The sequence below is a fragment of the Littorina saxatilis genome, linkage group LG13, assembly GCF_037325665.1.
Source record: "Littorina saxatilis isolate snail1 linkage group LG13, US_GU_Lsax_2.0, whole genome shotgun sequence".
Taxonomy (NCBI): Eukaryota; Metazoa; Mollusca; class Gastropoda; order Littorinimorpha; family Littorinidae; genus Littorina; species Littorina saxatilis.
The window spans coordinates 21,774,242-21,800,398 of NC_090257.1; the positions used below are offsets into that span (position 1 = coordinate 21,774,242).

The 26,157-nt window shown below is 41.2% G+C and overlaps 1 long non-coding RNA gene across 1 annotated transcript; it reads right to left on the bottom strand.

Annotated features, from left to right (window-relative positions):
- Nucleotides 1-9,384: 9,384 nt before the first annotated feature.
- On the bottom strand, nucleotides 9,385-19,480 carry LOC138946056 (uncharacterized). Its single transcript, XR_011449184.1, has 3 exons — nucleotides 19,396-19,480; nucleotides 12,331-12,470; nucleotides 9,385-10,120 (listed from the first exon to the last, which is right to left on the bottom strand). It is a non-coding gene; the product is annotated as an uncharacterized lncRNA (long non-coding RNA).
- Between the last annotated feature and the right edge of the window lie 6,677 nt (nucleotides 19,481-26,157).

The window sequence follows — 26,157 nt, forward strand, 5'->3', positions numbered from 1 at the left end:
AGAATTTACCATAACTGGTTTCTGTTGTGTTTGTTTTTGTTTTTATCCACATAAAAACTCAATCGTGTTAGGAAGCTGCATTGGGTCAAACTGGTACGGTAAAACCACAGGCTGTCTGAAAAATGGTCCGTATTCCACTTGTCTTCTTCGCTGCACGAGCTGGCCGTGTTTGTTGTTCCAGTCTTGTGACGTAGCACACGTATGTGCACAAGGTCGTGATCCAAGACTGCGCGCGCTGCAGAACGATTCAGAACAGCCCCCAAAAAGTGTAAAGTATACTTTGTTGGCTTCTGTGTTAATTTGTATCCATGCAGTTGTGGCTTATGAAGTATGAGTGTCATCAAATCAAAAGTGACCCTAAACCTTGGACTTTTCCTGTAAGTTCTTTTGTCTACGGACGGCCGATTACTCAGGGGAGTCAAAAACAAAAACCGCGCCGACTGTTAAGAGAACCGTGGGAATTTAAATGAACTAGTAAATACAAGTTACTTTTGTCGTGCAAAAATGCATGTATACGACCACAAAACTGTAACGATCTGCAACGAAATCCTTCTTCCAATTACATTGAACGCAAATACTGATTCACACATAAAACAAATTTGAGAACCCATAGAATAAGTCTTGCTGGAACGATTCCGAAGAAGCTACAAATTGAATTCATCATCAGTCTGTGGGATAAAAGAGCAGAAAGTCAGAAGTTGATGCAGAAAGCGCACGAAGCTCTCCCTTGTCAAGAAGAGACAGATCAGAGGACCTTCAAAGGGCAAAGAGAATGTCGAGGGGTGGGGGTCAGCAAATCATCTGTCACACATGTGATCGACCCAGCACAGTAAGACTCGCAAGGGAGCCACAGTTTGCACGTGCCAAATCTGTATACTCTGGCACTCGTCATTGCAATCGCTGCATCGTCTTTGCGTTTGGACTGTTTCGCCGGTTCGGAGAGAAAACATTGTTGTACTGATGCGTGCGAAACCTGCGCGCTCAGACTGTCAAGAGAACTCTTACAATTTAAATGAATTAGAAACAGCCCAATTATGGGAGTTTACTGGGTTTGACATTTTGGCCAGCATCTCTCAGTGAAAGTGTTCTGATGGTCCTATACCCAGACACATGTCAAAATCATAAAGGCGTGTCTGGAAGTACAGTGTGTTTCCTGAGGTGTGGACAGCGCCAGAAGACACTGCATTCAAAGGGTTGCTCGAACCTTTCCATGACGGGCGCAGTGGCCCAGCGGATAAGACACCGGCCTCCCAAGCGAAAGGTCGTGGGTTCGAATCCCGGCCGAACACAAAAATACCCAGTATGATTCCCCCTGAAAACGGTGTATGGCTGGGTAAAAACGGTCATACATGTACAAACCCACTCGTGCAAAAAACACAGGTGTACGTGGGAGTTTAAGCCCATGAACAAAGAAAGTTTCTGACGATGAACAAAGAAGAAGAAGACGAAGACGAAGAAGAAGAAGAAGAAGAAGAAGAAGAAGAAGAAGAAGAAGAAGAAGAAGAAGAAGAAGAAGAAGAAACTTTCCTAAAAAGCTTCAAACACATCTCCAGTCTGTCAGAAATAAGAACTTAGATGAAAACACGAGAGCTGGCAAAGTAGAGAACTCTTGGAACTGCCACTTGTCAAGAAGAGAGAGAGAGAGAGAGAGAGAGAGAGAGAGAGAGAGAGAGAGAGAGAGAGAGAGAGAGAGAGAGAGAGAGAGAGAGAGAGAGGGGGGCTTTCAAGGGGCACAGACAATATTGAAGGGATCATCAAATCCTCTGTCACACATCTATATTGACCCAGAACTGCGGGGCCTGTGGGGAAGCCATTATGTGCACGTGCAATTCGTAAAACTCTGGCACTTGTCATTGCAGCCGTTGCATCTGGGTCTGGGTTTAACTTTAGCCGCTAATGCATGGATGACAGTTTAATGCATTATTACGGTGTCTGAAATCCGCGCCAGATTTATTTCTGAGCGACAGCACACAGAGAATGTTAAAAGTGTTGTTTTACTAGCAGTCAGGGCCCGGCTTCACCCAGGTGTTTCTAATCTCCCCTCTCTCAGAAACTTCGAAAATGGTAATAAGTATACGAATAGATGAAAGTGTGTGCTCATAATTCTGGGGAACAATGTAAAAGTATTACCATCAACTAACTTTTTTGTGCTGAAAAATCATGTTGACATAAGTTATCTCCCTTCCTCGGGAACATTCTAGATACTTGAGCAGCAGGGCAAACTTCGACTCGAGAAACTAAAACCCAGGTGCACATCTGTGGCTCCAAGGCAGTGTGCATCTATATATATATACGACTAGTGTCTGTGTGTCTGTGTGTCTGTGTGTCTGTGTGTCTGTGCGCGATGCGCGGCCAAGGTTCTCGATGGATCTGTTTCAAATTTGGTGATCATATTCAGGTACACCCTGGACACAACCTGGTCGATGAGATATTTCAACACGTGTTCTCAGCGCGCAGCGCGGAACCGATTTTGGTTCCACCTCAGCTATTTTGGTTCCACCTCAGCTTACCCGGGCCCCCATACCGACACACCATAGCCGCTACACCACATCACAACGCCAAAGTTCTCGGTGGTTCTTTTTCAAATTTGGACACCGTATTCAGCTACACCCCGGACACAATATCATAGATGAGATATTTCAACACGTGCTATCAGCGCGCAGCGCTAAACTCATGTTCGTTTTTGTGTTTATTTCACCATTATAAGTAACTCTTCCTTATCTTCTCCAGTGTTTGGCGTTTATCTCCCTTCCTTCGTGTGGCTTTCCCGTTCAGTTGTAAGTTACTATTTATTTTTAGAATGTCACTGCGCTGTCCAGAACGCTTCCCTTGCACCCGTAAGTTGTTCTTACTGTCAAAGTGAAAAGGTCGAATCAATTTATAGCCACGCGAAAAATACACTCTCACCTATCTCTATATATTTATAGATACAGATATGCATATATATATACGGCTTCTCTGTGTGTGTGTGTGTTTGTGTGTGTGTGTAGGCAAAAACCTATGTATTATAGAGTTCTGTTTGTGATGGGGTCTAGCGGCTTTTGTCTGTCTGCATGTTCTGGCATGTGAGAAGCCACAGCAGATAATATAGGGCTAAGAAATAAGCTCTAAAATTCTCAATCCCGTTTGACAGGACTTCGCCTTTCAAAGGTGATTGTGGTGAACCGCCACGCTGTCTGTCTCTGTCGCGCCGTTCACCCCAAATTCCCGTTTCTGAGAGTGACTATTTTTAGAATGTCACTGCGCTGTCCAGAACGCTTCCCTTGCACCCGTAAGTTGTTCTTACTGTCGAAGTGAAAAGGTCGAATCAATTTATAGCCACGCGAAAAATACACTCTCACCTATCTCTATATATTTATAGATACAGATATGCATATATATATACGGCTTCTCTGTGTGTGTGTGTGTGTGTTTGTGTGTGTGTGTAGGCAAAAACCTATGTATTATAGAGTTCTGTTTGTGATGGGGTCTAGCGGCTTTTGTCTGTCTGTATGTTCTGGCATTTGAGAAGCCACAGCAGATAATATAGGGCTAAGAAATAAGCTCTAAAATTCTCAATCCCGTTTGACAGGACTTCGCCTGCAGAGGTGATTGTGATGAACCGCCACGCTGTCTGTCTCTGTCTCGCGATTCACCCCGGCGAAGCCGGGTATTCCTCTAGTATATATATATATACGACTAGTGTCTGTCTGTCTGTCTGTCTGTCTGTTCGCGATGCACGGCCAAAGTTCTCGGTGGATCTTTTTCAAATTTGGACACCGTATTCAGCTACACCCCGGACACAACCTCATCGATGAGATATTTCAACACGTGCTCTCAGCGCGCAGCGCTGTGCGCGCTGAACCGATTTTGTTGTTTTTGTTTTTTGTTTTGTCGGGATCCACTACCAGTAACTCTTCCTTATCTTCTCCAGTGTTTTCAGCCGCGATTATCTCCCTTCCTCCGTGTGGCGTCAATCCATATTCCCGTTACTACGTTACTATTTTTAGAAGGTCACTGCACGTTACTATTTTTAGAAGGTCTCCAGTGTTTTGCGCGTTTATCTCCTTTCCTTCGTGCGCCGGCGAAGCCGGCGTACACCCGGCAAAGCCGGGTCCCAGGCGCAGCCTGGTATTCGGCTCTACTTCTTCCCGGCGAAGCGGGTAATCATCTAGTTCACAATATCTTGTGATTACCTGTTGCCATCTCTGAGGTACGGCGACCACATCTGTCCAGATAGTAGATATATATATGGGTATGCGTAGGTGTCTCAAGCTTGTTCTGAGTGAACACTATCTATGGTTATTCAAAGGTCTTGACTGATAAATAAGGCCAGATAGAGTCTGAAACCTGTATATTTTTCAACGACAAATACCAAATACAATTGTAGAATTACCTTCCTTGCCCTGAAGGCTAAAATGTAAATCGCGATCCCACCCAGGCTCTCACAAACGATAAGAGCACCATTCCACTTGGAGTCACAACACTAGTCATCAGGCTGGATGTTTTTTGTGTAGAATAGGAATCTGTTTGTATGTGTGCTAAATTATAATTTGTGTGTGTGTGTGTGTGTGTGTGCGTGTGTGTGTGTTAGTGCGTGTGTGTGTGTTAGTGCGTGTGTGTGTGTTAGTGTGTGTGTGTGTGTGTGTGTGCGCGCGCGTGCGTACGTGTACGTACGCGGGCGTATGCCTGTGTGCGTGTATCGTGTGCGTGCACGCACGTATGCAAACGTGCGCGGTATATCTGTGTGTCCGTCCGCCTGTCAGTTTGTCTGCATGTTTGAACAATCCTTGACTTTCGTTCTGCAACTGTTTTTGAACTGCAATCACCAAAGAAGGGCTTTGAAGTAATGTGCTAAATCATAATGTGTGTGTGCGTGTGTGTGTTAGTGTGCGTGTGTGTGTGTGTGTGTGTGCGCGTGTGTGCGTGCGTACGTGGGTGTATGCCCGTATGCAAACGTGCGCGGTATATCTGTGTGTCCGTCCGCCTGTTAGTTTGTCTGAATGTTTGAACACTCCTTGACTTTCGTTCTGCAACTGTTTTTGAACTGCAATCACAAAAGGAGGGCTTTGAAGCCTTTGGACAGCGAGTAGGGTCAACACTTCGTCTCGAAAACACCTTCCTTGCCTTCCTGGACTGTGAGGAGTTTCTGTCGTTCGTTTGAAATAGAAGCCCTACTGAGATGATTCTCTTTCAGCATCTAACACTCTCATCTCTGCCTCTTCCTCCCTCTCCCCCCCTCTCTCTCTCTCTCTCTCTCTCCCTCTCTGTCCCTCTCTCTCTGTCCCTCCTCTCTCTCCCTCTCTGTCCCTCTCTCTGTGTCCCTCCTCTCTCTCTCTCTCTCTCTCTCTCTCTCCCTCTCTCTCTCTCTCTCTCCCTCTCTGTCCCTCTCTCTCTGTCCCTCCTCTCTCTCCCTATCTCTCTCCCTCTCTCTCCCCCTCTCTCTCTCTCTCCCCCTCTCTCCCATAATCTGTCAAGTACCAGGCCTTCCTTCTGCCTTTGGACTTGTCCAACAACTATCAACACATTGTGGGAAGGGGAACCTACAATCACATCGCCATCGAAGCAGTTGAGGCACACAGTACAGAAGACTCGCAGAAATATCAATTCTCTATCGCCCCCTTTCTGTTACCAAAGTTTTTGGTCTCATCGAGTCCCTTGCTAAAAAAACAAACAAGTCGCGTGAAGCGATATTACTAAATTCAGTCAACCCTTCAAACTCACACAGTGAAATTGACTGAACCGCTATTTGTTCACTAATACATACCCAATAGCTGTGTCAGTTTCATGTCGCCGCTCTGTCGCGTTTCCCCACAGAAACTGACAACCCACGTAGTATAGCACAGTACCGTATGGCGCGTTACGGGCAAAAGCGCTTTTCTGTATTCATATTTTTTCAGCTTCCTGAGCTTGTTTTTAATCCACACATAACATATCTATATGTTTTTGGAATCAGGAACTGATAGAGAATAGGATGTAATCATTTTTGAATGGATTACTCAAGTATCAATTTTAATCAGAATTTTCTTATTTTTAAATTTCTGAGCTTGTTATTTATCCAAATGTAACATATGTATATGTTTTTGGAATCAGCACATGTTACAGAATAAGGTATAATTATTTTTGAATCGATTTCTAAAATATAAATATATACATGTAATTACAATTTAAATATGAGCCTGTGCCAAAACGTGCTCTGTGTTACCCAAGTCAAGTTTCAGCATCGATATCTCGCTACGTTTGCATCATTCACAATATTTGTTTCATGTTTCCGCTAAGACATAATATATGCAAAAGATATCTGGAATACAATCTGCAAATAGAGTGCTTTCTTCTGTGCTTAAAATAGAACAAAACCTTCACATCGACGTGGATTTCCAGGTTTTGAAAGTGGGACATTTCAGGCATGAGAACCACGATGCCTTAATTTGTCTCACATTTCTACTGATTCAAACATCTTTTTCTTTTTGGATGTTATAAAAGAGTGCTACAAATGTTTATTTCTTCTGCTGTACGGCAACAAAAGAAGAATTATCTTTGAAAATGTTGTGTTGTCCATTGTGTGCTGTTGGGGGAAATATCGTCTGCTACAGGTACCAACAACTTCTGTCTCATTTAAGCAAAATTCTGTGGCGAGTTCTTCGCCAGTAAACATCGGAAACAATTGTAGAAACATATGTTTGGCACCTGCATTTCATTTGTTTGGGAACTGCAGTGTTTCTATGTCAGGATGCTACGTTCGAACGATCGCTGATAACGGAACAACTTAGCCACACTTCAAATTCGGGTCACATGCAAATGAGCCTCCTGCGTAACGGACAGTTTCTTCCCGTGACATTGTTCGGCAAATGGCGCATTCTGGCAAACACGTTGGGTGAATTTGATTCATGTCCAGAAATCTAGATGAGTTACGTTCGACTGTGATGTTACAATCGACTATCGGATTGTTCGTTTTTGCACTAATTATCCTTATCATAAAACAAGTCGCGTAAGGCGAAATTACTACATTTAGTCAAGCTGTGGAACTCACAGAATGAAACTGAACGTATTCTGCCGCTAGTGCAAAAGGCAGTGAAAGTGACGAGTTTGTTTGGCGCGGTAGCGGTTGCGCTGTGCTTCATAGCACGCTTTACTGTACCTCTCTTCGTTTTAACTTTCTGAGAGTGTTTTTAATCCAAACATATCATATCTATATGGTTTTGGAATCAGGAACCGACAAGGAATAAGATGAAATGGGTGTTTTTAAATCGATTTCGGAAATTTAATTTTGATCATATTTTTAATTTTCAGAGCTTGTTTTTAATCCAAATATAACATATGTATATGTTTTTGGAATCAGAACATGATACAGAATAAGGTGAACGTAAATTTGGATCGTTTTATTAAAAAATAATTTTTTTTACAATTTTCAGATTTTTAATGACCAAAGTCATTAATTAATTTTTAAGCCACCAAGCTGAAATGCAATACCGAAGTCCGGCCTTCGACGAAGATTGCTGGGCCAAAATTTCAATCAATTTGATTGAAAAATAAGGGTGTGACAGTGCCGCCTCAACTTTTACAAAAAGCCGGATATGACGTCATCAAAGACATTTATCGAACAAATGAAAAAAAATTCCGGGGATATCATTCCCAGAAACTCTCATGTAAAATGTCATAAAGATCGGTCCAGTAGTTTAGTCTGAATCGCTCTACACACACCCACTCATAGACAGACACACACACACACACACACACACACACACACACACACACACACACACACGTACACCACACCCTCGTCTCGATTCCCCCTTCTACGTTAAAACATTTAGTCAAAACTTGACTAAATGTAAAAACGAAATGTGACTATATCTCGTAAAACAGTTCCTGAGCATTCCGCACGGTTATAGTCAACTAAGTAAATAGATCTAAAAATGCGCGTGAACGAGCTTTTTATTTGGCGTTTTTGTATCTTACTACAACCTGATTCACAAACAAGAAACACTATCGTTTCCAGTGGTAGGCTTTGCAACATCGAATAATCTATTTCACTTTTCTCGGGTATGTCCCACATTTTAGCACCACGTTTTGGCACAGGCTCGTATTTTAATGACCAAACTCCTTTATTCGTTTTTAAGCATCCAAGCTGAAATGCAATACCAAAGTCCGGACTTCGTCAAAAATGTCAACCAATTTAGTTGAAAAATTAGAGCGTGACAGTGCCGCCTCAACTTTCACAAAAAGCCAGATAGCACGTCATCAGACATTTATCAAAACAATGCAAAACATATCTGGGGATATCATACCCAGGAACTCTCATGTAAAGATTTATGAAGATCGGTCCAGTAGTTTTCTCTGAATCGCTCTACACACACACACACACACACACACACACATACATACATACGCCACACCCTCATCTCGATTGCCAGTCAATGTTAAAACACATAGTCATAACTTGACTAAATGTAAAAAAACAAACGTATACTTATCTTTTCCTCGACGCGATGAATTGACATGCATCCTTGGGTACGTATGTGTAGAGGTGTACATGCTTACGCGCACACACCCGCAAACGCGAGAACAGTCAAATACTACAAATAATGAGCAACTATGCAGTTGTGTATGGGTGTAGATTTGTTTGATAAGGTTGTTCATGGTAAACACAGTTAGACTGTTAGAAAGGCGATTCAGTAAGACCAAGAATACTGATATAATGTATTCGTAGTGTGATTGCTCTGCTGTGAAACCCAACTCCTGTGTTATGAGAGGGTACATTTACATAGTTAAATATTATATTTGATTGTGATAGTCTTAATAGACGTGTGACCTTATTTAGATTTTATCTGTACATTTATTCAATTTAAAGATGACACGGACAACACTTTAGGTCAGTGTTATTGGAAGTATGATAGGTGTGCTTGTTATTACTTACGTGAACTATGTTTTATGTTTTATGTGTGTTGTCCTTTTGTCCAATTGTTGTTATAACCCTAACCCTAAACCCTAACATTTTAATGGACAATAAAGTGTTGTTATTGTTATTGTTATTATCAATGTTGTTAATGTTTGAATGTAGGATCAATTTTCACGAGCTGACTGTCACATTTCAGACAACAAATTGCATTAATTCCCAGCTGTATAATTGGTTTTAACAGTAATTCCTCAGTCTAATATAATACAAAGGAATTTGATTTGATTTGATGTGATTTGAACAGTATCAGCCTTATCTCAAAGACCAACAGCAAACGCATCTGCTCAGTTTCTTTTGAAGAATAATTAATGACACATTAAGTAGTGATCTAGAGCAAACCCGCTTATACGAAAGTCAATGACAAAGGGAATGTTTATGGTAAAAAAAACATTGAATCCGTCACGAAATACGACAAGCAATTTAATGGTTATCAGAACAACAAGCACTACTCAAATGAAGCCACATGTTTAATTTCTTTGAGCACAGTCACACACATATGACAAAAACAATGACAACAGATCTATGTTTTACGGAGGATATAGAATAATTAGTTGTTTGATTTCTTCATCTAACCCTCGCCCTCAAGACAGGAACACTAAACAATAGTAAGTGAGCGTAATGCAGAAATTGTTTCCTTTCACCAGAGAAAAAGAAGCAACGATCGATGAACGAAAACCTTGCAAAATTGTTTACGCACTACTGTCATCACAGTTGATCTCTATATCCATAGTACTTACTTCCCCTTGTTGATTAGATCATCCACAAGGATTTAGAACCCCGTTCAATGTTCACTCGAGCTTGTATCTAGTATTTGTTTATTTATTGAATTTTTACGTACATCTAGCCCTAGTCCGAAAGACACGGCTACTCTACGTATAGAATTGAAAGTTAAAATAATGTTACATGAATCTTGGTTCAATAGCAAGCACTGGGCCGTATTTTATCTAATTGTTTGTATTATTGTTCCGTTTTGTGTTCAGGCCAGAGGTGGCCGAAAGACGTCTGGTTTGGAGCCACACACTTCCAGTCTTCCGCAAGGAACGCACTGGTTGCGGAAGTGACGTGGGCACTGACAGCCGCCATGTTGACAGCACGCGCAGTCATCACGTGACGTGTCAAACATGCAGACACAACCAGTCAAGGCTGACGTCATTCCATCCACACCAAAATCAGGCGCTGGATGCTCTGTAAAAAAGGAGCCGGAGATATTATGCAGGTGTTTTTTTTCATCCGCGCGACGCAATTCAATAGAAGAGTTTTGGAAATAACTCCGTCGGGTTTGTATGGGTTTGGGAAGAGTGACCTTTTCTGGCAAAGCCTCTGCCAAACATTGGAGGCGCCAATCACTAGCGAAGGGTCTGTCGAAAAGACGTGGACGGGAGCACGTGTTTCTGACATTCCCCTCGCTAGTGACATTCCCCTCGCTAGTGACATTCCCCTCGCTAGTGACATTCCCCTCGCTAGTGATATTCCCCTCGCTAGTGATATTCCCCTCGCTAGTGACATTCCCCTCGCTAGTGATATTCCCCTCGTTAGTGACATTCCCCTTGCTAGTGATATTCCCCTCGCGAGTGATATTCCCCTCGCTAGTGATATTCCCCTCGCTAGTGACATTCCCCTCGCTAGTGACATTCCCCTCGCTAGTGACATTCCCCTCGCTAGTGACATTCCCCTCGCTAGTGACATTCTCCTCGCTAGTGATATTCCCCTCGCTAGTGACATTCCCCTCGCTAGTGACATTCCCCTCGCTAGCGATATTCCCCTCGCTCGTGATATTCCCCTCGCTAGTGATATTCCCCTCGCTAGTGATATTCCCCTCGCTAGTGATATTCCCCTCGCGAGTGATATTCCCCTCGCTAGTGATATTCCCCTCGCTAATGATAGTCCCCTCGCTAGTGACATTCCCCTCGCTAGTGATATTCCCCTCGCTAGTGACATTCCCCTCGCTAGTGGCATTTCCCTCGCTAGTGATATTCCCCTTGCTAGTGATATTCCCCTCGCTAGTGACATTCCCCTCGCTAGTGACATTCCCCTCGCTAGTGACATTCCCCTCATCCCCCCACGGGTTAGGGGGAAGAATTTACCCGATGCTCCCCAGCATGTCGTAAGAGGCGACTAACGGATTCTGTTTCTCCTTTTACCCTTGTTAAGTGTTTCTTGTATAGAATATAGTCAATGTTTGTCAAGATTTTAGTCAAGCAGTATGTAAGAAATGTTAAGTCCTTTGTACTGGAAACTTGCATTCTCCCAGTAAGGTCATATATTGTACTACGTTGCAAGCCCCTGGAGCAATTTTTTTATTAGTGCTTTTGTGAACAAGAAACAATTAACAAGTGGCTCTATCCCATCTCCCCCCTTTCCCCGTCGCGATATAACCTTCGTGGTTGAAAACGACGTTAAACACCAAATAAAGAAGAAAATATTCCCCTCCAATCTTTGCCAGATGTTTTGCAAGAAAAGGTCACTCTCCCACAACATATACAAACCCGACGGAGTTATTTTTGCGAATTCGTCTATTACTGACTTACTTAGGCCCTAGCAGAGCAGACTAGGCCATTGACGACGTTTCTCCATCGCACTCTGCTTTGGGCTATTCCTTCAGCCTCTGTTCAGCTGTTGCCTTGCCTCTTTAGCTCGATCCGCTTCAGTATCTCGCCTCTGGACAGCTGTTTCTCATTGGCCTCCCACCGTCTTTTCCCTTGCTATTCAATGTGATACTAAAATGTTGCATGCCTAAAGATCACATCCCCTCCCCCTGTCGTTTTTTATATTTAGTCAAGTTTTGACTAAATATTTTAACATCGAGGGGGAATCGAAACGAGGGTCGTGGTGTATGTGCGTGTGTGTGTGTGTGTGTGCGTGCGTGTGTGTGTGTGTGTAGAGCGATTCAGACTAAACTACTGGACCGATCTTTATGAAATTTGACATGAGAGTTCCTGGGTATGAAATCCCCGAACGTTTTTTTCATTTTTTTGATAAATGTCTTTGATGACGTCATATCCGGCTTTTCGTGAAAGTTGAGGCGGCACTGCTTGTTCTCTTCTGTCTTGGTTTGTTTTTTCAAGGAATTATGGAGCGGAACTGATTTGTCATGCCAAACAATGTTTGTTTTTCTCTCAATATATACCAATTAAATTCAGCATGATGCTATAGGATGTGGCATTATTATTCTTTGCCGATTTTTGTTCACATACCTTTTACCTTTTACCGTATTGTGTTTGTACGGCATTAAGTTGGCCAAGTTCTGCTCCAGGATGCTGTAAGGGTTTATGTCTCGAATATGATGTTCATGCATTTCAGTGACTACAAATAACTACACGTTTTGTTTGCAAAGAACCAGCTTCATATTTGTAAATAGACAGCATAAAATCAAAGACAAACAAAGCAAAACGTACGTGTCCCACAATCCTGCTGTCGTCCGCACAAGACGCACTGGTGCATGTTGGGATTGTTACATTGACACGCTCCCGCCTCGCAGCACGCGCACACCGTGGATGCCGCCTGGTTGAAGTGACAAGGGCACCCTGTCTGATTGCTAAAAATGAACATTTTATTTTAGTAATTTCAGTGATAAATAAGTACCATATCTGGGGGTATATGATTGAGAAACTGACACATGACTTCTGTACTGCACGCGCGCGCACACCGTGGATGCCGCCTGGTTGAAGTGACAAGGACACCCTGTCTGATTGCTGAACATACAAATGTAATTTTAGAGCTGATAGGAACACGTTTCTTGGTTTAAACAATGTTTTATTAAATCAAACATGATACAATAATACAACGATAAACAATAGGGACACGACCTCAAGCGAACGCTTATATTACGCGCCCTACGTAGTAGTAAAATAACACAAATATGATGTCGGACAAGCATTACTAAAAAATTGTGGAACTATCTAGATGAAAAGCATAGTTAAAGCAAATCAGAAAGAATAAGAAAAAGCTAGCAGGAGGAAGAGGGGGGAGGGTGGAGGTGGGAGGAAAGAACGGTAGGTACATATAAAAGATGAAGGTGGTTAGCGCATACATAAAAAGAATATACATACTACATTACAAACCATAATCCTGTGGCAAATAAGCAGTAGCTCGCTAAATATATATTTGAAAAATGCATATAAAATAAGGGTTGTTGGCATGAAAATGGGTACTGAGTCAAATCAACAACAAGTCGCGTAAGGCGAAAATACAATATTTAGTCAAGTAGCTGTCGAACTCACAGAATGAAACTGAACGCAATGCCATTTTTCAGCAAGACCGTATACTCGTAGCATCGTCAGTCCACCGCTCATGGCAAAGGCAGTGAAATTGACAAGAAGAGCGGGGTAGTAGTTGCGCTAAGAAGGATAGCACGCTTTTCTGTACCTCTCTTTGTTTTAACTTTGTGAGCGTGTTTTTAATCCAAACATATCATATCTATATGTTTTTGGAATCAGGAACCGACAAGGAATAAGATGAAAGTGTTTTTAAATTGATTTGGACAATTTAATTTTGATAATAATTTTTATATATTTAATTTTCAGAGCTTGTTTTTAATCCGAATATAACATATTTATATGTTTTTGGAATCAGCAAATGATGGAGAATAAGATAAACGTACATTTGGATCGTTTTATAAATTTTTATTTTTTTTTACAATTTTCCGATTTTTAATGACCAAAGTCATTAATTAATTTTTAAGCCACCAAGCTGAAATGCAATACCGAAGTCCGGGCTTCGTCGAAGATTACTTGACCAAAATTTGAACCAATTTGGTTGAAAAATGAGGGCGTGACAGTGCCGCCTCAACTTTCACGAAAAGCCGGATATGACGTCATCAAAGACATTTATCAAAAAAATGAAAAAAACGTTCGGGGATTTCATACCCAGGAACTCTCATGTCAAATTTCATAAAGATCGGTCCAGTAGTTTAGTCTGAATCGCTCTACACACACACACACACACACACACACACACACGCACACACGCACACACGCACATACACCACGACCCTCGTTTCGATTCCCCCTCGATGTTAAAATATTTAGTCAAAACTTGACTAAATATAAAAACGACCAGATTCATGGATAAACGATTGGACACTTTCAAAAATAAGCTTGTTGGTGCAAAGAGAAAGGTTTTCGCTTCCATTTAACAATATTTCAACATGATTGTCTGTAATTTACAGGAAGTGCGTTTATCGTAGACAGGCGAGCTTCTTCTTCATTTGGTGTTTTACGTCGTTTTCAACCACGAAGGTTATATCGCGACGGAGACAGGCGAGCATCTACGTACAAAGGACAATGTGTCAAATAATGGTCAGCTGTTTCGTTCAGGTAGCCGCAAGCGCACTGTGGGTTTCCCTGTAAGTGGCGTTTACACAGGTCAGAATTCAAATTACTCATGTTTAGGCATATTCTGCAGTGGTGAATCTCTTCCAGTCTTTTACCACAGTAATACTAGGCAGGTACGTTATAATCAGGAGTAGATAAATAGCGTTTGAAATCGCTGATTGAGTTAGTTGTTTTGATGTTGTCTGGCAAGGTGTTCCACAGGACAGAAGTAGATGCATGATGGTATAAAAGATCGACGGTATAATTCAGTTTTGCACATGTGGACTCTTTTTTCTAATGGTCTTCTATGATGATAGGGGTTAACATCAGAAGTTAAAGGTGGCAAAAGATGTGATAAGTAATGAGGGCATTTGCCATATACCATCTTGTAATATAAAATCAGTTTGTGTCTGCTCCGTCTTTCTTTTAGGTTACAAAATCCGCTTTCTTTATACAGTTGTTCGTGGCTGGTGCTGCGCACACCACCGATTATAGATTTTTACAGTGCAGTTGACCAGTACTCGGTGCAGTTGTCCCATAGGATGTCTGCGTAGTCAAAATGTGGAAGAACGAAAGATTTATACATAGTTTCCAGACTTTTACGATTTAATCTATACTTATTTATAATATCTTAAACAATTAATTAATAAGGTGACCTTTTTTACGATGGTTCTCACTTGGAAGTCCCACTTACAATTATTCTGCAAGATTACGCCAAGATGTTTATGTTGGTTCACGTTTTCCAAAACAATATTATTAAAAATGATTGGTTCGGTTGGTATATTATCACGTTTTATGTCTAACAGTTCCGTTTTTGCTTCGTTAAATTTAACTTTCCACTGTTTTGCCCAGGTATTAATTTTATTTAGGTCTGCGTTCAAAATCTGCGCTCGTCTAGTTAGATCTTCAAAGGACATGGACATGCACGTGTCATCAGCAAGCAACTATATAACAGATTCAGTATCATTCACAATGTCGTTAATATATATCAGGAATAACAAAGGGCCTAGAACAGAACCTTGTGGAACACCTGCCGGGATACATTTTAATGCAGACTTAGCACCCTTAATAACAACCGCCTGGTGGCGATTTGTTAAATAATCGTGAAACCATTTCAACAATTGTCCTCTAATTCCCACTGGTTCCAGTTTATATAATAACCCTTTGTGCCAGACTTTTTTAAATGCCTTTGACACATGACAAAAAACAGCTTGAGTGGTAATTCCCATGTCGTAATTTAAACAGAACTCGTCATAAATAGAAGCCAGTTGACAAATGGTAGAGTCACCAGGAATAAATTCTGACTGTGCCGGTGTTAATATATCATTTCGCTGTAAAAAGGTGTAAACATGGCTGTGGGCACAGCGCTCCATTACATTCCCAACACAACTTAGTAATGAGATTGGTCGATTATTGTTACAACAATCTGCTGGGACGGCTTTGTAAATAGGAGTGACATGAGCCGTCTTCCACAAACTAGGATATATACCTTCTGTAAGGCTTCTATTAAACAAATATGTCAGGGGTTCTGCTATGGCGTCAACAGCAGCAACTAGAAGTCTATTGTGAATAAGATCCGGACCAGTGGCTTTACCTTTATCAAGGCCTTTAATAACCTCTTTAACCTCGTCGACTGTAAGATAAATCTCATTAAGTTCGCTGTCGAAAAAATCAGCTTGAGGCAAATTGTCTGGCGTTTTAAGAACGGAATTTTGTATGAAAAAATTGTTCAGAACGTTAGCTTTTTCCTGGTTTGACTGGTAAATCTTGCCTTCAAAATTAATCGGAGGAATTTCATCAACACCAAGTCCTTTCTTATACCATTTCTTGGAGAGTGTTAGTACTGTGTCAATGACACAGAACTTCCTTACAATTCTTGCACACCGCATCTGCAGCATGGCTGTAATGGCATGCACATCGTATTCTGTTGATACAAATGACATGCAATTTAGTTTTAGTAATTTCAGTGATAAATATATATCATTTCTGGGGGTATATGATTGAGAAACTGACACATGACCTATGTACTGCACGCGCACACCGTGGATGCCACCTGGTTGAAGAGACATGAAAGTGCTGAAAATGTCTGTTTGTCTGTCTGTCTGTAAAAAATTCCATTTCAAACGGCAGAAATTAATATGTAAAGCGCGGAGAGCACGGTTGTGGTTCGCGCTATATAAGCTTTCCATAATAAAAAAAATAAAATAAACATTTTATTTCAGAGCTTATAAGAATAAGTATACCATTTCTGGGTGTCACGATTTAGTGACATGGACGGAGAAAGGAACACTCTGTCGAGTGCCTATCTCCAATTGTGATGGTAAGCGCCTGTGCTTGAGTCGGGGTGACGGTGTGAAACCGCTGATAAAGCATAGCGCAGCACGGGGATTTCGTTTTGCAGGGGTTCCACGTGGGTGATTTCTGCTGTCAGGGCGAAACTGACGGTAACTGAACTGGATATGTGACACGCGGCGTCACGTGATATTTTCAAGGTTGTTTGGTGAGGACATGAAACTGGGCACTCCAACATTTAGCAGCAAGAGAGAAGGGTCGGTTTCTTCTTCCTAAGAGTTTGATGGTTTTCAACACGTTAGATTCTACACTCTATATCAACGTGCCGTTCTGCTAGTACAGTAGGGCTTTTTAGGAACTTCAAGAATAGACCACCTTTCGCTGTTGTAGTTGTGTCAGACGCGAGGCGTCGGGTTTCTTGGCTGAGCGGGGGGGTGGGAGAATTTCCCACGCATAAAGTATTTCAGCACAAGGAGAGGGTATGGCGAGAAATTCGTTGACGAACGAAAGCTATATCAAAAGGAAGCGGATTCGCTTAAAAGAGAGCTACCTACATAGGTTGTTGAGGTAATAAATCGTTATTTAACGGTGTTGACGAGTCTGTGTTTGTAGAATGAAATACTCTCTGTTGTTCTTTCCAGGTTGGCGCATAATTTGCTCTTTGTGACGCTAAAATAATAATCTGTATATGGTTTTTGCAGATATGGAGAGAAGGAAGGAAAATGGCTGATTTGTTGTTTTAAAAGTTCATTTGTGCAGGCCCACGTGCTCGATGAAATATGTAATGGTGACATGTTTGAAGGTGGAGGGTGAAGGGTTGCGTGGCATGTTTAGTGCACCAATGCTTTTTGTTGCAGCTTTCTACGTGTACTGTCTACGTAACCTGCCTACGTAACATGCCTACGTAACCTGTCTACTTTCTACGCTACGTATTTGCGGGGATGCTGTAACCTGGTGTTCTGGTGTACTGGTGGTTGCTGTCGCTGTCGTCATCCTGCCAATCTACGCGTCTGCTATATTTTCTGGTAGACTACGGGGAGGATCTTCAGCGACTGAGTGAGGCGCCTGATATCGCCACTATTCCCTGCTTCGTTTAACGCCAACCGGCACTTCATTCAACGGAGCAGTTGTGGAGATAGACTATTTACGGGTCGCCCACTCAGTGGCAAAAAGCTAAGTGCACCATGTCTATTGCACCCCTCTTACCACCAAGTCATCTGTTATATTTATGATTATATTCGAGTGGTGACAACGTGGGGTGTGTGACACCTGTATTAACCAGCGCTTTTAGGCAGACCAGTAATTTTTCTCTCTATACACGGGATCAGCGTGTTATTATCATTTTCTAAACTTTAACTAGCATTTTTGTCAATGACCGTTTTTTTACGTTTTGAACGTAAAACATAAGAGTGAAGTCTCGAGGGAGGTGGCGAGTTAGTATATAAACAGGCGTCTGAAACTTATACTTTTGTTGATTCTATCTATTTGTATGACTGCGAGAGTGGATCGTGGTGTGGTTAGTTTGTTAGTAGTAACTAACCGTTCATAATCACCTTTTGTGATATATTGAAACGTGACACTGGGAGAGTGTTAGTATTGTGTCAATGACACATGACTTCTATACAGTTCTTTCACACCGTGTCTGCAGCCTGGTTGTAATGGTATGGACACCGTATCTTATTGCTGAAAATGAACATTTAATTGTAGTAATTTCAGGAATAAGTTAATACCATTTCTGGGGATATGTTAAGATTGTGTCCATGACAAAGGAATTCAATGAAGTTCGTGCACACCGTGTTTGCAACCTGGTTGTATAGCATAAACACCTGTTGTTTAAAAATAAAGATTAATTACGGTAATGTTAAGAATAAATTAGTACAATTTCTGGGATTGTGAACTGACACGTGACCTCTGTACAGTAGGTGCACAACGTGGATGACGGCTGGTTGAAATGACATTGTACTAATTTATTCTTAAAATTACCGTAATTAATCTATACATGTATTTAATTTAGTTGTACTGAATATACTTTAGGCATACTAAATATGAACAGTACAAATTACATGCATTTATCTTTCCAAAAAGCATTGTAGACATGTAGCTATTACGTTATCATATGCCACCAATACACATGCCGGAAGCTCAAGACACATGACAACGTCGAAAGAGAGATGGAGAAGTAATTATGTGAAACAAATAGAAAACAAACACGCCGAGATTGTTTCGCAACCCAATTCCTTTGGGCATGCCTATAATAATAAAACAATCAGAATGATTGTGATGTCAGTCAAATCTCTAAAGCAAGAAAACACAAAATAGAAGATAACCAGAAACAAAAAACAACCACAGACGTCTTTTCTCCTCAGCCGACAGGACAGACGCATAAGTAATTACGTGATTACGCAAGCAGACAAGCAAACAAACAAACAAATCAAAACAAAAACAAAAAACAAAAACATCCACATACAGCATAAAGTGGCTTAAACGTCTTGTTTTGTAGTTTTATTGCAGAAAACAGTCGAAAATAATCCGGCGTCACACAAACAAAAGTTTAGACAGGTCAACACATGCAAAAGCACAAACATAAAGAAACCCCAAACACATAACAGAAGACAAGACAAGACAAGACAAGACAAGACAAGACAAGACAAGACAAGACAAGACAAGACAAGACAAAATCTTTATTATCGAGGGTAATAGATCAGCAAGAACATACGGCTTTTGCTTACATCCAGCCCTCGCCCTAGATAGGGTCAAGTACAACAGAAACAAATATACTCAAAGAACTATATCAGACAAAACTTAGACAGGCACAAGAAGACAGAGCACAAGAAGGATGCTCAGCTCCAAACTGACCTTGTCCAAATGTCCCATCGGGTGAAGGTCAAGGTCGCACGAGGAGGATTTGTTCTGTCCTCTACTGTGTCTGGTGTCGTTTCTGCACAGGGACAAATACGTTAACATAATTATAAGCCTATGCGCAGACGAACGTATATGCTCTTACAAAAAGACGCAGTTGCATGGACTCACACACAGACACAACGTCTCTCTTCCAACGTCTTCTTCTCTGCCTCTCTCTCTGTCCGATTTTGTCAGTCTGTCTAGCTGTCTGTCTCTCCCTCTCTCTCTCTTACACACACACACATACACACACACACACACACATACACATACACACACACACACACGCACACACTGTGCTTTTTCAAGTGTGCGTGTTCAAAAGTGTATTTCCAAGTGTGCGTTTATATATATACATGGATGGATGCGCATACGTCATATATAAAAGCCTTGGCAGGTCTGTGGTCACCCAGAAAGCTAAGGCACGAGAGTTTAACGTTCTTTAATTCTAATTGTTCAAAGTGTATCCAAGATGTTTGGACTACCGTGCGTGACTCACGAAACCATATTAATTCAGCGTGTAAGAACGAATATGTTAATTGCATGCAAATATATGCACTGAACCAATTACATTAATTAATAATAATAATAATTGTCAGTAAGTACTGGTGTCACATGACTGATGTGAACTAGTTGATTGGCTAATGGCGATGCGCTTAAATCTGTTAGCGCACTCTTGGAGTGCGCTAACTTTTCCACAGAGCGTATTCTTACGCCCTTTGCCTAAGCAAGACTGTGCTCTCATCCTCAGAATTAATTACTGACATGTAGCTTATATTCTCCACAATACCAAATGACCATAAATTCCCTACTTCTCAATTAAAGCAGAAGTGGTTTTTTTTCTGACAGATTGCATGTGCCTGTGCCACAGTGCGGCTGCCACTGATCTAAAAATAGAAGCCACTGGGTTTCATCTAATTCTCGCCGACTTGCATAGATTCTTCTCATCGTGTTAGTGGCATGTAGCTTATTATCCACATTACCAAATGATGAGTTAATATAAAATTCCCACCCGCTAGCAGAAAACACAAGTGTTATTCCGATAACGTACCAGCTAGACCAGTTTGGAAGACTGACTCGATCGACTCTGTCATACGTAGCCGCACTGACTACACTGAAATACGACTGCATCAGTTCAGATGGTTTCCGAATTATTATTTCAAGGCAAGAACAATCGTAATCGAAAACGTGTAGGGTTCAGAACGTTCTTACCATTATAAGACTTATTACCAGCGTGCCTCGTGCGTGCAGACTCAGTCAGTGCAGACTGCATGCAGTGGTTTGATTGCCCTAGCAGACGACATAAACCCCGCTCAGCAAATTAACATGTTGGGCAAATGTGAACGAAAAAACGATGGGGATATAATACGTGTAGGGTTCAGAGCATTCTTACCGTTCATATTTAGTATCAGACTCCCCGATGAATGAAGATACAACACGAAAATATGCCACATTTGTTTTGAAAATGTGCGAACCGTCGAGTCCCGCGGCTTCGAGTCAATTCAAGGGGAGTCACTCCGCACAGTCAATCCGTCGAAGCTCGACTGGAGGTTTCGAATCGCAAATAATGAAGAGCACAGCCCTTTCTCCGAGTTCAAATGAGGTCTCTCTGAAAGATCATCACTGTTCAGATTAACGCTACACTGGAATTTACCAACAGAAATTAAAATGCGTGTGACGAAAGCACGACACACTTGAGACACCCCACACAAAAGTAGATCTTTACTGTACACGACCTGACCACACAGTTATGCCTATTCAAATGCGCGTTGCAAAATGTGCGCTTGGAATCTTCTTTTTTCTATGGCGGTACTGACAATATCGTTATTGAAACAATCCCAGTGCACTAAGGGATTTATAGAGCAAATCTCGAAAATAATTATTGAACTCAGCGCTATGCGCTTCGTTCAATAATGAATTTTCTCGATTTGCTCTATAAATCCCTTAGTGCACTGGGATGTCTCAATAACTTAAATAATAATAATAATAATAATAATAACAAGAAATTCCTACGAGGTAGGAAAAACACCCCCGTCAAAGGGAAATAACCTTCTCAGTTGGTGGCAGTGACTGAGTGAGAATGGTTATTTCCCTTTGACCATGAAGATGTCCCTGTATAAGTCCTTGTATAATTTTAATCCACCAATAACTCCCTAACCGTGTGTTTGACTGGTCCCAATTTTTGTAAGGACCGTCTCAGGAATGTATAGAACCTGTTCACCAAGTTTGGTGACGATCGGTCCGTTCATTCTTGAGATCTATATGCGAACACAAACAAACAAACAAACAAACAAACACATCGAGCGAAACCTATACACACCCCTATACCGGGGGTGTAATAATAATAATAACAAGTCGCGTAAGGCGAAAATACAACATTTAGTCAAGCTGTCGAACTCACAGAATGAAACTGAACGCAATACAATTTTTCAGCAAGACCGTATACTCGTAGCATCGTAAGTTCACCGCTCGTGGCAAAGGCAGTGAAATTGACAAGAAGAGCGGGGTAGTAGTTGCGCTGAGAAAGATAGCACGCTTTTCTGTACCTCTCTTCGTTTTAACTTTCTGAGCGTGTTTTTAATCCAAACATATCATATCTATATGTTTTTGGAATCAGGAACCGACAAGGAATAAGATGAAAGTGTTTTAAAATTGATTTCGAAAATGTAATTTTGATCATAATGGTTTTTTTATTTTTGATTTTCAGAGCTTGTTTTTAATCCAAATATAACATAATTATATGTTTTTGGAATCAGAACATGATGAAGAATAAGATTAACGTAAATTTGGATCGTTTTATAAAAAAAGATATTTTTTATAAAATTTTCAGATTTGTAATGACCAAAGTCATTAATTAATTTTTAAGCCACCATGCTGATATGCAATACCGAAGTCCGGCCTTCGTCGAAGATTGCTTGGCCAAACTTTTAATCAATTTGATTGAAAAATGAGGGTGTGACGGTGCCGCCTCAACTTTTACAAAAAGCCGGATATGACGTCATCAAAGGTATTTATCGAAAAAAAGAATAAAACGTCCAGGGATGAACTCTCATGTAAAATTTCATAAAGATCGGTCCAGTAGTTTGGTCTGAATCGTTCTACACACACACACGCACAGACAGACACACACACACACACACACACACACACACACACACACACACACACACACACACACCACGACCCTCGTCTCGATTCCCCCTCTATGTTAAAACATTTAGTCAACACTTGACTAAATGTAATAATAATAATAATACGAGAATTTATAACGCGCACATATCTCACCACAAAGCGACTCAAGGCGCACTCATACACATTCTTTCGCATTGACAACTCAAGCATTAGTGTCTACTAGCAAAATATAAAGTCGGTCACCAGAAAGCAAAATCTTCCTTGTGTGTAACCATGGAAATGGCGCTATTCCTGCAATAAAAAAATGGAAGTACCACAGACTGAAAGTTACTAAGGGTAAACGGAACAATGTACACATCAAACTGATCTTGTTGTTTTTCTTGTTGTTTTGTTGGTTTTGCTTGTTTTTGTGTGTTTCTTTTGTTTGATTTACCTTGTTTTGATCTTCTTTCTTTTCATGTTTTTCCCGGGAGGGGGGGGTGGGATACCATAGAGCATAGAGCGCACTTATAACAGCACTTGTGTAATTGTTGTCTAAAAATAGATCTGTCAGTGCCAAGGGTCCTTGATGACTGCACAAAGAACCAAAAGACACGCCCGGTGTAACACGAGAAAATTACTCCCACGAGATATTTACTCCGGAGTAAAAATGTCGTACGAAAATGTTACTCTCTTTACGAAAAAAGCACTCCCCCATTACACGAGAAAATTACTCCCCACGACGGGTGAGTTCCGAGTAAACATTTTGTACACAAATGTTACTCCCCTGACGAATAAAAAACGAATAAATTACTTCACCCTAACACGAGCAATTTAACTTCCCATGCCAGGTGTACGAAATTGTTACTCCCTTGTCCCCTGTTAGTCTTGGTGGTGGAAGGGGTGGAGGGAGGGTAGTGCGACATTCGTTTGCGCGAGATCACATCTTGGCATTATCCCTTCGCCCGCATCCCATTTTTGCGCACGACATTTTTACTGGAAGTAAAAAAAATAGGGAGTAAATATTTCGTGGATCGAGTAATTTTTTGCGTGCCTTGGGGAGTTCTTTTCTCGTACACAAAATTTACTCGGAGTAAGAATTTCGTACACAAATTTTACTCCGGAGTAAATTTTTCGTGGAGTAAAAAGTTAGTGTTACACCGGGAATGCGTGTTACCAAAAAGATTGCCACGCGCTTAATTTGCATACACCTCGCAAAAACGTCGACACGCAAGGCAAAGATTGTAATGCAATTTGTTTGCTCGCCAAGTTTCAGGAGCTGTGTGTGCATGTGACCCATAGACCAAATAGCCTGGACCGCCAACTCGTCACGTGACCCTTCGAGGTTACGACTCTCGACTTTCAGTCAGGGGCGCGTCGCGTCCGGTTTGAAAGGCTAGCGATTCGAAGACAGTGAAAAGAAAGCACGCTCCAGTTATTTGTGACAATGGGAGGTGACAATGAACTGGATTTTCCAAAACTCCAAACTAAACTTAACAAAACTCATCGAAAAACATGTTCCATATGCACTTTTGCTGAGTTTATTTTAGCATTTTCAGAACTTACCTCGGCAACTTCGTCCATGTTTACAATCGACACCGGATATCACGTCCCCCTGATTTCTGAAAGGCTTGTAAGCGTAGGTTCCTAAATGCGAGAGGCCGCTACCTCGTAATAGAGAGAAAGAGCGGAGAGAGAGCTAGTTGGCGGTCCATGATAAAATAATGGTCTATGGTGTGACCGCAATTTTGTTTTTGTTTTTTCGAATTTGGTCTGACACTGAAGGATCATTTAAATAATAATATCGATCGTGCAAAGGAAACACTGTTCTTTTGAAATGTAGTCAACTTTTGACTGACTGTTTTCCAATAGACCAGGAATTGAGATGAGTGTGTGTGCGTGTGTGTGTGTGTGTGTGTGTGTGTGTGTGTGTATGTGCAATCGCGCGTACGTGCGTGCGTGCGTCCGTGTGTTTGTGTGTGCCTGCGTGAGTGCGTGCGTGCGTGCGTGCGTGCACGGCGATTCCAACAAAACTAGCTGACATAATGTCATGAAACTTTAACTACAAATTCTATCAGATGATATCTCGACACTTTATACATGTTTTGGATAAATGCCCAAGATGACGTCATATCCAGCTTTTTTAGAAAAAAAGCTGGAGCGGCACTGTTGCGATCGCATGTTGCAAGCAAACATTCTTTAAATCGGACTATGAGATTGCATCTCAGCTCGAAAGCTCAAGAAATAGTAATGAGTTTGCTCATTCAAATTGTAATTACAATCACATTTTTACTCACGGATTCAAATAATTTATGATTGCATTCTGTTCTTTGCCATCTCCTTAATCCAAAAATAGATACAATTGTTTAGCTCGAATTGAAAACAAGCTCAACTATAAGAGAAATGCGCATGCGTTGCATGCAAATTACAGTTCATTGGGCTTGTGTAACAGGGACAATGTGTCAGCGATTCCTGGGCCGGGGGGTTTCGGACAATCTACTGTCTTGATGAAAACAATGCAGTGCGTTCAGTTTCATTCTGTGACGTTCGACAGATTGACTAAATGTATAACTTTCGCTTTGCGCGACTTGTTTCTCTTTTCTCTTTTCTTTTCCTGGCAGATAAGCAAAAATGCAATATGGGGACGCGCGTAAGAGCAGACAGTGACAATGTAAATGACAAATCTTTATTATACGAGGGTAATAGGAATATCAATGCTTTGGCTGTTTACATCTAGCCTCTGCCTAAAGAGTGGCTTTTTCTAAAGAGAGAGATAGAGAGAGAGGGAGGTAGGGGGGGGGGGGGGTGTGCGGGCGGAGGCACAACAAAAGATTGAACAAGTCGCGTAAGGCGAAAATACAATATTTAGTCAAGTAGCTGTCGAACTCACAGAATGAAACTGAACGCAATGCCATTTTACTCGTAGCATCGTCAGTCCACCGCTCATGGCAAAGGCAGTGAAATTGACAAGAAGAGCGGGGTAGTAGTTGCGCTAAGAAGGATAGCACGCTTTTCTGTACCGATCTTTGTTTTAACTTTCTGAGCGTGTTTTTAATCCAAACATATCATATCTATATGTTTTTGGAATCAGGAACCGACAAGGAATAAGATGAAAGTGTTTTTAAATTGATTTGGACAATTTAATTTTGATAATAATTTTTATATATTTAATTTTCAGAGCTTGTTTTTAATCCGAATATAACATATTTATATGTTTTTGGAATCAGCAAATGATGGAGAATAAGATAAACGTAAATTTGGATCGTTTTATAAATTTTTATTTTTTTTTACAATTTTCAGATTTTTAATGACCAAAGTCATTAATTAATTTTTAAGCCACCAAGCTGAAATGCAATACCAAACCCCGGGCTTCGTCGAAGATTACTTGACCAAAATTTCAACCAATTTGGTTGAAAAATGAGGGCGTGACAGTGCCGCCTCAACTTTCACGAAAAGCCGGATATGACGTCATCAAAGACATTTATCAAAAAAATGAAAAAAACGTTCGGGGATTTCATACCCAGGAACTCTCATGTCAAATTTCATAAAGATCGGTCCAGTAGTTTAGTCTGAATCGCTCTACACACACACACACACACGCCACGC